The sequence below is a fragment of the Protopterus annectens genome, chromosome 3.part1 (assembly GCF_019279795.1).
Source record: "Protopterus annectens isolate FY-2018-M chromosome 3.part1, PAN1.0, whole genome shotgun sequence".
In the NCBI taxonomy this organism is placed as follows: domain Eukaryota; kingdom Metazoa; phylum Chordata; order Ceratodontiformes; family Protopteridae; genus Protopterus; species Protopterus annectens.
This window is the reverse complement of record NC_056732.1, coordinates 626,701,176-626,714,357: the sequence shown is the minus strand read 5'-3', so window position 1 is coordinate 626,714,357 and position 13,182 is coordinate 626,701,176. Positions and strand designations below refer to the sequence as shown.

General features: G+C 38.3%; 1 protein-coding gene across 2 annotated transcripts in view; it reads right to left on the bottom strand.

Moving 5' to 3' along the window:
• LOC122798226 (glyoxylate/hydroxypyruvate reductase B-like) overlaps positions 1-13,182 on the bottom strand; it is a 250,870-nt gene that overhangs the window by 108,006 nt on the left and 129,682 nt on the right. The gene's annotated exons all lie outside the window — the stretch shown is intronic.

The window sequence follows — 13,182 nt, the reverse complement described above, 5'->3', positions numbered from 1 at the left end:
ACCTTGATCTGCTCTGCCTCCACCCCAGCAAAATTTACCACAATAACCCAAAGCACCTTCAACAAGGTTGAAAATTGGCTACTAAACCAATGCCTAATACTAAATACCAACAAAACTAAGTTACTTCTCTTCACCCCAACATATAGGACCACCTCACCACTGTTCAACATAACAGCTAATAATGGTACCTTCATCTCCCCAGCAAACCAAACTAAGCTGTTGGGTGTCACGATCGACAACAACCTCAGGTTTGATGCACACATCAATCAAACTATAAAAACTATCAATAAAAAATTTGGTAGTCTCTACAGGATCAAATCATTCCTCACCCCACAAGCTAGAATTGCAATTGCCCGCTCCCATCTTCTATCTACCCTTCTCTATGCCTCCCCTCTCTTCTCCCACCTGAGTAAAACCGATCTTAAAAAACTGTCATCATGCTACAACCACATTGCTAGATTTGCAGCTGGCTCACCCTACTGTACCCACCACTGCCAGAACCTGAATCTCCTGGGCTGGCTGGAACTACCCCACCTCCTACAGCTCAACCAACTCAAAGTTGCCCATAAAATCCTCCACCATCCGGACACCACCCCAGCCCTAAGAAACATAATCTGCCCCTACAGCAACAACTGAACACTCCGCTCATCCACCAAACTCCTAGTACTTACGATGAAATCCAACCATGCTGCAGGCGACTCCTTCTTCGCCAACTCTGTCGGTAAAAACTAGAACTCACTACCAGCTGACATTACCCTAGAGTCTTCACCAACTATATTTAAACACAAACTTAAAATCCACCTCAAATCACACTGGATATGTCCCTGTACCAACCCGGACTAGGACCCCACATATCCCTTGCCCATCCATCTCTCCTCATTTAACCAATGAGATCCTTTATGTTAGCTACTCTAGGTATTGTTGTGTAAATATAATTTCTTAAACCCAAGGTAATATGTTATCTTAACTACTGCTTTTAATTGAAAAGTATGCCTCAGGCCTCATGGATGGATGGATGCACTATATCTACAATCAGCTTGTATGTAACCTCAATTTATTGGGTTATCTATTTTGTAATGCCTATAACTTAAGTGCTATGTTCCTAATACTTGTAATTTATATATGTAATTTGGAGCTTTTCTCCCCGGGACTCTGCTGAAAATGGACATGCATCCAGCCGGACCATCCCGGTTAACAAATGTAAAATAAATAAATAAATAAATAAATGTATATAGGGCATTTAGAGACAACTACCTCTGGAAATGTTTGGTATTATCAAAAATTAGTAGAGCATCATCAGAGAACCTATGTAGAAGATTCACTAGGAATGAGAGATGTACTAATTGGTTTTCTGAGAGAGCACCTGATGAATGGAATACACTACCAAATTACATTAAAGCAAACACTAGTTTAAATATTTTTAAGAACAACCCAGTCTAGAAGGGCATTAAAGCCAGTGCTTGAAATATTTGTATGTATGTACATGTAGGTATAATGGAAACCTAAATAAAAAATATATGTACTGTGTATAACCAACATTACAGCACAGAAGAGTAAAATCCTGCTTATGACCTCCAATTACCCATGATCAGCTAGTAATTCAGATAAGTCAGATGACAAGGGTGGCAGTGCCTGGTCAGTTTGCTGTCAGTGTACAGTAGCAAAAAGACTGAAGTGCAGTCTTCAATGTGACAAGCAGCACTTGTGATGTAGCCGCACAGCAGTATGTTTGTAGACACAGATGTATGTCATTGGATTTGTATAACAACCCCTACCTTCAGTGGTGCATGTGCCAATCTGCCAGCGAGTGGGATTATATCCTAAAATGGAAAACTTACTGTCTTTCGATAAACAATAGTCAGGATCTTCAATTCTCAACACTCCAAGTGTCTTTAAATGTTCAGAAGAAGAGAAAAAGAACTGTGAAGGGTTTAATATGCATGGAGGCAGTGGGATAAAATAATAATAATAATAATAATAATAATAATAATAATAATAATAATAATAGTAGGAAAGCTTTGTTAGCTGAGCAAGTTTATTTAGCCACCAGATTTCTCAAGCACCATTTTTGAAAAGGTTAGCACAGTGTACACCTCCTTAGTGACCATCCTTTTGGTGTGCCAGCCACGTAAGTCTGCATTTTATGTGATATTCCACAATTGTACAATATAAGCTAATTTATCAAACTTGTACTTAGTCAGTAGTGCCAGTGTTGCTCAATATTTTGTTCTACGAACTGCTTTGAAGATTTTTATGCCAAGAAATTAACTATGATGAGCATTTCCATTGCAGAAACACCTCCACAGTTGTCCATGGTTTATGGCTAATGTACTTTAAATGTAGATTTCTCATGTGTACGCCTGGCTGATTTAGCCACGGCATTCCGGTGTCATTTGTATAAATTATAGTAGCGGCATGGATACGGAGTTTCTCAAAGTGTAGTTTCCTTTTCTGTACAACTGGTTCTGTGCTATTCATCCATTGTTGTAATAGCCTTAGCAAGCCTTTACAGTGTATGTAACAGTAAGAGCGGATAGTTTTTATACTGCTGAACTGTATTCTGCTTCTGCTGGTAACATATTGCTATTATCATTGTTGTGACATTCATAGCAAGCCATTGCAGTGTATGTAACCTTACGTGCAGATAGACTTTAAACTGCTTAAACTGTAAGATATACTGGAATTATCCATTATTATGACAGCCATAGCAAGTCTTTACAGTATAGGTAACTATTGTGGAAAGGTTTTAAACATTAACTGTATTTAGCTGTTGCTTATAACATATATTTACTAAATGGTTCTTACTGTTTTTTCGTTCTCACTAGGTTGCCACTAACCCCCACTCATTATAAATACTCTCTCTCCTTATATTCCCCTTTGAGTATTTTAATTTCATTTTAGAGTTTGCTTTTTCTCTTCTTTCCTCACAGTACCATTCTGAAAGCACACTCCAACTGTGGTTCTCTGTCCCACTCTGAAGCGGAAGTCTTTAATCCCCCTAAATCAATGACCCTGCTGACAGATACTTGACACTTTATTTTCTTACAGTGTATGTTATTTCCCATATTTCTGCTTTTAGTTGCTAAATACTATATATTACTCTGTTTATATGTGCACTTACCTGAACAGTGGCACGCACACCAAAAAAGGATCACCTTGCAGTATTCCCATCTCCCCAAATAACTCCTTCGCATGTCCAAGGCACTCTACTCTATTGTTTTATCAGTAGACTTGGTCAATTTCAAATAATAAAGCCTTGAGAACTGATGTGAGAAGATCTGCAAAAGCTGATAGATGTTAACCTACTCTCTGGCTCTGACCTGTTACAAGGAACAGTAGCTGATTGTTTTCCTTGCGATCTTCTCTGACAGGTTCCACCCAGCTCCATTCGCCCTCGCTATGCTCAGGCTCTCTCCTTTCTCATACCCTACCTCCATTCAATCCATCCCCTCCTTTAGATTTATACTTCTACAAACCACACCCCTTTCCTACTTGCTCCAATCACTGCCTCTGCCCCTCCCACCCTCCAGTTTCTACTTTCACAGCCTCCCTCTCTCAACCAAAGTCCAAAGTATCTAACTTCTATTTATCCCCCCCCTTTTTGATCAATGCCACTCCTCATCTTATCTCTCTGTACCTACTCCAATTATGCAACCCCACCACTCTATTTACTACTACTCCACTCTACTGTGCTTTCTCTACCTAGCCTATAGTGCCTCTGACTTCCACAATGATAGCATATACTGCCATCATCCCCCTGCTCAAACTCTTACTACCTACCAACCTTCACTTAAAACTTATAGCTACATCTGCCCACAACTATACAATTCTTCAAACTCTCTCCTTTACATGATCAAGCATATTCAATCCTCAAACCCAAAGCCTTCCATGTTCAGGGTCCATCTGGCTATCACTAAACTAAAAAACCTACTATTACACTTCCTTACACATATTAAACTACAGGCTGACATCCATGCCAGCCCAGGCCAAAGCTATGATTTACCTCCAACTCAACTGCCCCTCCCTAACTCTCATATAAATTCTCCTAACCAAACCATCTCTGGATCTGAGACATATACCTCCCTACCAACTACTTCACATTCAGACCTACTAATAATCACTTTCCATCTCAGAAGCCTGGTAAATAAAATTACTGAATTTCATGCTATCCTGGCCACCTACTCTCCTGGCATAGTTGTTATTACAGAAGCCTGGTTAAAACCCCTCATCAAAGACTCTGAAATTACGTACAACAATTATAATATTATTAGACAAGATACTTTAAGCAAAAAAGGTAGTGGAGTAGCAGTTATGTTTAAAGACTCCCTAAAACTAGAAAAATGAAACTGTTCGCCACCAGACATCCCCAATGCAGAACTTCTCATCATCCACCTGCAAATAAATTCTCACAAAACCATTATTATCATAGCTGCCTATCTCCTCCCTGGCAACAATCTCCACAGCATAGAACTCCTCCTCCTCTCTTGGTCTCTCTTCACATTCAACCAAGAAACTATCATCCTAGGAGATTTTAAACTTGACTGTCTCTCCTACTCCTCTAACTGCCCCTCCAACTTCATCATCCTCTATAATTTCTCCCAAATTATAGACTGTTCAACTTGCACTGACAAACACTCTAACAAAGAGTCACTGCTTGACTGGAAATTCGCTAACAGGCCAAACCTGGGGTACCACTTAGGATACCTACCAATCAACCTAAGGGACCACGCCCCTACATTTCTACTTAGAAAAAGAACACTAACTGAATCCTATAGTCCTTTCAAATACATCCATAGTAAGAAACACTTCTCTTCTGACCTATTTAATTTATTACTACAACGCTGTGATTGGTCTCCATTAAATAACCTACAACTGGACCTTGCAATATAATTCTTTAACGACAAATTTCTGGACATCCTAAATATTCTTGCCCACACCAGAAAATTTCACACCAAATCAAAACAGTTACCATGGCTAGCTCATACTAATTAAACAAAGGGATAAAGCAAGAGCCCTTTACCTATCCACCAGAAACACATCCAATCTCAATGCCTATCAACAACTAAGAAACCAAACTAACAGAAAAATCAACAATGATAAAAAAACACTTCTTCCAAACCTCTCAACAAAAGTATGCACATAACCCACACAAAAAAAAATTCTGGCAAACAATCAGCTACCTCCTCAACCCTGGAAAAACCTCCACCACCACTCCTTCCACATCAAATAGCTCTGAACCCTTAGCCTCACAGTTCATCTCCAACTTTATCAACTCTATCACCCTCCTCCTACATAGCCACCAACATCAATCACTCACAGTCCCCTCCCCTGCCTCAAGTACTGCAAAATCGTTCTCATTTAAACCTATTCAATCTGCTAAGCAAGCTAAAACCTTGCTGCTTTGCTATTGACCAACTACCAAATGAATTCCTAAAAATACCAGTTTCATCCATCGCCTAGCCAATCTCTATACTAATTAATAATTCTATCTCCAAAAAATTATGTGCCACATGTCTGGAAAATCTCTCACATCATCCCCCTTCATAAGGGAGGCCCCTCTACAGATATCTCTAACTATTGCCCCATTGCTATCCTCCCATCCATAGCTAAAATCCTAGAGAAATGTAATCAGAAACAACTCCTACATCATCTTACCTCTAATAACCTTCTAGCCAATACCCAGCATGGCTTTCGTCCCAAGCATATTACTAACACAGCCTTATTATCATTCACCAACACCATTCATCACCATATGAACAATGGACAACTAGCCTCAGAAATCTTCCTGGACATGTCAAAAGCCTTTGACACCATTTCCACCAACTTCTCCTCAACAAACTTGCTTCATAGGATCTCAGTTCATCATTCCTAACTTGGTTTCACAATTACCTATCAAACCATCCACAGGCTACTAAGTGAAAGAACAACCTCTCCCCTCTACTGCCTATACACACTGGATTACCCCAAGGATCCACGCTTGGCCCCCTTCTCTTTATCATACTTGCCAATAAACTAATCTCTGCAACCCAACTTGCCTCCATCATACAATATGCCAACGACACATCTCTTATTTGATCTGCCCTTTCCCCACTAGAACTACATGATAAGATGCTACAATCTTTTCAGGAAATAGAATCTTATCTATCTAAACATCAACTCATTCTTAACCCAAATAAGACTAAGTTAATGATTTTCACAAACAAATCGTCCAAGCACAGCTCCCTACCCCTCTCTATTCTATCTGCCAATGGTACCAAAATTGAGCCTACAAACCAAGCCAAGTTCCTAGCATTACAATTGATAACCGGCTAAAATTTGACATTCATATTTCCCAAACAAACAAAAAAGTCCATGCTAAACTCAGTGCTCTCTATAGGGCCATACTTTACCTAACACCCCAAGCCAGGTTAGCCACAGCTAGATCTCAGCTTCTATCTGCTTTTCTATACTGCTCACACATTTACACCAACTTACGCAAGGCCGACCTTCACAACCTAGGGTCCTGCTATAACAAAATAGCAAAGTTTGCTACCAACATCCCCATAAAGCCCATCATTGTGCTGCTCTTCAACAACTAAACTGGCTAGAACTTCCTAACCTGCTAATACTAAACCAACTTACCTTCACCCAAAAAATTTTTTACAGCCCTAATAACTGCCCCGCAATTTCATCTCTGGTCCAATTACATGTCAGCAGCAGGTCCCCTAGGTCTTCCGATAGACAACTGCTCAAAATAACACAGTCTTATAACTACCATGGTGACTCCCTCTACTCAAACAAAATAGCTAATTACTGGAATTCTCTTCCTCTAAACATACAAAATACTCCCTACTACTTATCTTTTAAAATAAAAATAAAAGAATATCTTAACGACAACTGGCTCTGCCCCTGTAGTTCTCCTGGATAATCCCCTCTCTCATCAAATCTCTTTTGCCTTAATTCAGCTCTGGCTACTTTTCTTCATATGTTATAATGATTATGTACACACTGAGAGATGTATTTTAATGCTACCAATTTTTAATGTCAACAAAATTCTATATTTACTCTTAACATATGTTTATTGAGTATTATTTCAGTTCTTGGCTTGGGAGTGCCTTCTGTGTGGAGTCTGCATGTCCTCCCCGCGGTTGGGTAACGTTTGAAAGACATGTGTGCGTAAATGGGCGTGCTTTTGTTGAAGGTTGAGCGTCAAGCTGGCACCTCAGCATTTCGTAAAAAAAAAAATCTACTGCCAATCATTAGCGGACCGGAGTTCCGCTGTGGCGATCCCTTACTGAGAAAAAGCCGAAAGACAAACAACATCTCAGTTCTTAATTATTATATTCTGTATTATTACTTATGTTGTTTTTAATGTTGTGTTGTTCTTAATATTGTAATTCTGTACTATTACTTGTATTGTTCTTTTGGAGCTTTTCTCCCCGGATCTCCACTGAAAATGGACTACCAGCCCAGTTGGATACTACCCGTAAACAAATGTAAATAAATAAATAAAAAAAATCTGGTGTATAAGTAAACAGATCAAAAAAGGTTACTCAATGGAACTGAGAAATAGAGGTGGTGAAGTAGTTTTGTACATATCAAATGCAAACAGTGGATTACCTCATGGTTTTTGTTTGACCCTTTACTGTTTGACAACTTCTTTTTAGAGGTAAAAGTGAACAGCCTCCTCTGGGTGACAAACTATGTAGAAGCCTGAAAGGTAGGAAGTATTCTTTCCTCAATCACAATGCATTGCTCCTGACATGGTCTACAGACTGTACACATGTGATGCTCTGACAGTAGTTTCATATGCATTGTAAATATTTGTGGTATCCTGCATTTTTGAAAAGAATGGTGCAGACTTTATTTATAAAATTGATGGCCATATACCCAAAGTGGACACAATCATAAGGGATCTATGCATATTTACAGATGCCATTCTTAGCTTTCATCAGACTGTCACTATAGTAGTTAGGAAGACATATGGGATTCCTTGTCTTATACCAAAGGGAATATCTTGATAATACAGAGATATAGGTATGTCATTTCATACAATGCTGGCTTGGCCAATTAAAGAGCTTGGGCAGCACAGTGGCTTAGTGGTTAAAATTTATGTCTCACAGGGCCAGGGTTCACTCCTGATCTCTAGTCACTGTCAGTGGTGGCTGGTGACTTCAAATCAAAGGGGGGCTGCAAGAGACAGCTGAATGGGTGGGGTCAATGGGAAGGTGTGTGGCCAACTAGAGAGGGGAGGGGCTATACTCAAAAAACACAAAAATTGTAACTTTAATTAAATACACTGCCCTGGGTGTCAAGCCATCATTATGAGAGTCCAATCAAGACAAAATGAAGTGTAAACGAAAATAAATATTTCAATGCATTGGCTGCATAACAGCTTACTTAATATCTAGATGGAGACAAAAAGGTTTTGAGGCATGAAAAAATAAATTACTTTTTAAATACATTATTGGAATGCCAGTCAAAATCAAGTATAAGAAAAACAAGCAGCACTCAGCTTAAACCACTTCTCATTGCACTGCAGGTTCTAATTATAATTTATATTCAGCTTTATAAAAGTACCAAGTAACATACTGAAAGTAGCAATCTCTGTGATACCCCTCACTTGTAAAAATGTTTCTTATCCAAAAAAGACTTGCTGCCTGACAACAACTATCTACTTGTTTCATGGGGAAAACATGATCAAAGTAAAAATGAAAAGCAAACAAGAAACAAGCTCAAGATAAATTGCTTAAAGAATTACTGCACAGGTTATGGACCACACATGATAGATTGGCATTCTGTTTAGTTTACAGGTAAAACCTGCAAAGATGACTGCAAGTCTGCAACACATGCAATGAGCTTCTCAAAATACTGTAATCCTGTCCTTTATTACAAATACTGTCATATGCATTTCAATACCCAAGGCATACTCAGCTTTAATTACTCAGAGTACAATGTTCCCTTTAGTATGTACTTGGTCAGACAAATAGCCCAGCTAGAAAGACCCCAGTGGTTCCTGACTAAAAATCTACACTAACCTAAAGACCCTGGGATACAAAGACAGGCGTAAAGTCCTATATTTATACCGTATTATCACTTATGTGGTGATCTATATCTTGGATTTGGCTCTCTTACGGACCCAGCTCTCTGGAACTATAACACTTCCATAATACCATAGTCTTCAAACACTAAATCTAAACACTTAAACTTCCACCAGTGTTTAAACAAGACACAATGAATGGATAGATTTATTATCCAACATTTATCTCTTTTCCCCTCATTTTCCCCTTACACGTAAAACAGACTGACACTATCACCTTTCAAAAAATGGCACTGAAAAATGGATGAGCACTTGCAAATTCATCTTGTGCCTGACCTGTTTTGTCCTCTTGGAAGCAGGAGGCCCACCAACAGGTTTTATAACATTTCTAAGAAAACAGTGAACATACTTGGTTATTCTATTTTTATAAAGATTATTATTACTTATATAAGAAATAATGATCTTTACAGCAGCAATCAGTGGAGTTCATTAGTGTGTAAATAGTAGCAAACTTTGAATCAAACCAGGCAAGCAGTGCACAAAAAGGCAGAGACAGCCAAATTATTTATCTCTTAATGTCTTAAATTGTTGTTACAGCGTAATGATATACCTTCTAAACCAAAACAGTGAAATACATGGTAAATGGAAATGAATCATATTAATTCATTAAAAGATCCTCTTCACAAATAAAACCAGCATATTTTAATCATCCTATGACCTTCCTAGTTGAAGTTGTCATTAAGCCATTAGTATGTGTTCCACATTTTGCCCATTTGTTCCACATTATGATGGCTAGTGTTCCTCATTTTGGAGAAAGAAGGTTGAGAGCTATGTTAGTTGTGAATAATATTTATGACAGAGACAAACTCAAAACATCTGGATTTGGTTAGCACACTTTGTAACTGCCAGCATTATGTATTCATCTGAACTTCTCAGATGGAGACAGCCACTGTGACAAGACTAGAGTAGTGATATGATAACATTTAACTCATGCAGTGTCAAGAGCATCTTACAGAAACGTTAACATTCTATCATGAACTGTTACATTAAAATGGAAAATTGACTGAAAAAAGCACTAAATCCACCCCACCCCCTCCTTCTCTACTCAGACATGGAAAAAGTTCTCCAGATCACAGTGACCTCAAATAAATGTTGAGTCAGCTTTACACTCTCAGTATATGGTAACATGCACTGCTGTACTCTGCCAAGTTTCAAGGTTGTAAATTCAGATGTAAAATTAGATTACTACAGGAGTTCTTGGAAGAAAGGGTGGGCTCCTAACAGAGCATGCCAGGTTAAAAAGCATAGTTAATCTGCACCTAATAAACAGTAACTGCTAACCTCTTAATACCACACTAAATTAAATTTAAAGTAATGCAAGCAATAGATCTTTTTCTGTGTTTATGGTATTTGCGCCTATAAAATACACCTTTCACAATGTTATTCTTGAATGCATTTGCATTACATACATGCAAACAGTATACCTAACCTCATTTATTAGTCGATGCCAAGTTAAGTGTTGCAAATCAGTTCATGGCTTCATGCCTATTACAAAAAGTTTAATTTAAAAGTGGTTATGCTAAGCTTACATTCTGAATTTGTAAGACAACAAAAATTATATTGGAAAGAAAATGGCCTTCATCAGAAATACATAAAAGACAGAAGTCAAATAAACCATAAAAGAAAGTGCATACTGAAAAGGCTTCACCCCAAGTTAAAACAGCACTCGACTGACTGTTAGTTAGCTTAGTTGTGCTCATATGTCTCATCATGAAAAAAAATGTCACACCTCTACCAGGTCACAATAAAACACCTGCCTTATACTTTATACACAACTTAAGCACAAAGTAAACCACAAGCTTTTTGCATAGCAGACTAGCCATACTACTTCAAGTCTATTAATTATTCTCCCTTTTCCCTTCATTTTCCAACTTTTGCTCCTCATCTCTCCCAGCCACTTCTTCCCACATTCCCACTGTTTTGTCCGATTTTCTGTACTGTACTGATTTAGAGCCACAGCATGGGCATCCCTGAAAATCAGAGGGAGTGATTGCTGAGAACTGTGTCAGTTGCTTGTTAATGATGTATTATAAATACCAAATTAAAATTATTACTGTATGATTTAGAATGCTTATACCATGGATAACCAGCATTTTTGCACAGTAAACAAATGACTGCATCCCCTAGCATAAATGCAAAATGCCTGTCTCGGCAAAAACAGCAGTTAAAACACATGCTTATTATTAATTACCTTAGTTAAAAAGTGTGAAGACGCATAGCATATACAGACTTATGGGAATACTGTAAAACGGCACAACATATCTGTTTTATGCCAGCATGAGCCTGCTTAAAATGCAACTGTAAAGAAAAGACTTACATGAATGTATTATTTTACCACAGGTGCATTTAGATTTCTTTTTAATGCCCATGTTCAGTCATTGATTTAATGGGTAGGACTACCGTAAACAACAATGACTTTCCAAATAACCTTATATGGCAATCAAACAGCAGTCCTGAGAAAATATTTTTTGTATCTTTGGTGTTGGGGCTTATGGACTTGTAGCTAATGGCTATACTTCTCTACAATTAACTGCAGTAACCCCAAGTCGGTGCAGAAACACTGTTCTTCCTCTCTTTTATTTGTGTATATTGAATGTATGTATTTATTTACATGATTAAGCAAGGAAACGGGCACCATTACTAGATGTGAACAGAATACCGAATGGGAGGAAGGGAGGGGGTCATTAGCTGTGTCACTGTACCGTGCTTGCTGGTTTATTTCCTTTGAACTCACAGATATGTCAGGTGACCTGACCTGGGTATTATGCACAGCACATTTCAAGAAAACATAACAACAAACTATCACTACTTTAAATGAAGTCTGGATATGAAGGATACAATTGACAATCCTACACCTACACGCATGCACACACACACTTACAAAATACTCTTCCTATATTTCTGCAAAAATAATTTATCAGCTGTAAATTCAAACTGCAAGACATCACACTCTACTCAACCGTAAGAACTGAAGATAAAGTAAACTATACTATTTATTTGAGTCAGTCACTCAACTCAACTGAACTGAATATGTCTGTCCAGCACGGTGAGACACCTACCTGAGTTAATCAGTTCACGAAAAGTAACTCTTTCTTTTTCATTTCCTCTCTGACTGCAAATGCAAGCTGAAAGTTGTTTCTTCTTCCAGACTTTCACCAACCAAAGACAACGCTGATATCCACTGTCAGTCCTCGACCTCTTCTCTCTTCCTAACTCCGAAGGCAAGGCAAGTAAAGTATTACTGTGCTACTGCTACTGATTTGGTTTCCGCTCCTTTTTGAAAAGAGAGTGAGAACCAGTCAGTTGCAATCCAGCCATCCACGTCACGTACGTGCCTGCCGACGTGGCAGTCCGAACTTCCTTCTAATTACTGTGCGGTTAAAACTGCATAGATGTCTGGGCACCACTCTGATGCATTTTCTTTAATCCGGACTGCCTTTTACAGCAGTCAGATAGTAGTACATGTTCTAAAAAAAAAAAAAAAAGAAAACGGAACTCGACGAGCATGCGCAGTTTGAGTTCTGGGACTTTGAAGACTCGCTCATAAGCACCTGTGTTATAGATTATATAGCACAAACAAAATATTAATACTTTTTTTATTTATGTCAAATATCAGTAATACACTTCCATCTTTTTCCTGGGAGGGCTGCAGTCCAGCAGTCCAATGGCACGAGCCACCCCTGGCATGTAGCTTTTCATATTCTTCCTGTGTTTGCATGAGTTTTCTACAGGAGCAATGGTTCCTATCAAAAACATGCTAGTTAACTGGTTACCCCAAAGAATGCATATATGATATATTTGCCATTGATCTTGTGGTGGAAAAGGGTCTATAAAGATCAAGTCACTTCACCTGTTAACAAATAAGTAAATTCAATTAAATTAAAGCAAAAAAAGTCTTCAGTGTAGTGTTCTGTACCAACCTAATGAAACACCTCGCACCAGCTCAGAGACAATATTTATGTCATTCAGACAGAATACAAGAACTTTTTTTCAATAAACTTGGTGTCACATATTTGATGCATAGAATACATTACCAAATTACATTAAAGCAAGCACTAGTTTATATATGTTTGTTGGACCTGATTCTTTATAAACACTGTATC